Raw genomic sequence first — 908 nt, 5'->3', positions numbered from 1 at the left:
GTCTTCATTCCACAAAACTTGAAAATAAATGTGGTAATGATTTCCTTCCTTCTAGCGTTTTACTCAACACGAAATCTATTTCAAAAGAAGGAAACTCAATGAGTGTTTACCGTATGTATATGCTTCTAAGGTTAATTCACAGAAAATATTGTTAACATACTTTTTCAAAAACGACGTGAATGAATTTACATAAGACAGATCACTCCGAAGCATAACAAAGGAGGAATTTTCCAGAACCAAATTTGCTTTGTAACTATGAACACGGGCCACATGTAAAATAACCAACATTCTCACAAAATAATTTTTAAGTCTTCTGTGATCTATGATCATACCTAACCTTTGATACCTATCACATTGTTGGTTCATACCACTGACAGACAGTAGCAACTCTGCTATCAAAATAAGAAGTACCCTGAAATTCTGAACTTGCTGAAATTTTAATTTTCATTAAAAGATGTAATACATTTTTATTCCTAGAAAATCAGTTTCTGTATAAATCATGTTGATTTTGGAATTGAAAGAAAAAAGTAACACCAGATTTTGGTGAAAATGCTTATGCACCCAAGTTACCAATAAAGTTGTGGCTTTGGCAAAGAATATTTGATGCTCAAAATTCTACATTCTCCCAGCCAAAAACCATGCAAAAGTCATTTTTTTCTTTTTGAGTTCACTCACCGTAAATTCATCTTTCCGCTTCCTTGGTTCTGAAGATTAATTTCTGTTGTAAGTGTTCTAATGAAGTTCACTTAAAGTTTAACTCAATAAAAACCAGGTTGTGAACATTTTAATTTAGACGCAAACCTATTTTAGTCCACTGATGACGGAATTACAAATCATTCAGGCGAATTATAATTACTTTCTGTCACGCATATTTCTCAAAAATAGGAACATATACATTTTCCACAATC

Source organism: Ursus arctos, unplaced genomic scaffold (genome assembly GCF_023065955.2).
Source record: "Ursus arctos isolate Adak ecotype North America unplaced genomic scaffold, UrsArc2.0 scaffold_30, whole genome shotgun sequence".
In the NCBI taxonomy this organism is placed as follows: Eukaryota; Metazoa; Chordata; class Mammalia; order Carnivora; family Ursidae; genus Ursus; species Ursus arctos.
This window is presented reverse-complemented; position numbering follows the sequence as displayed.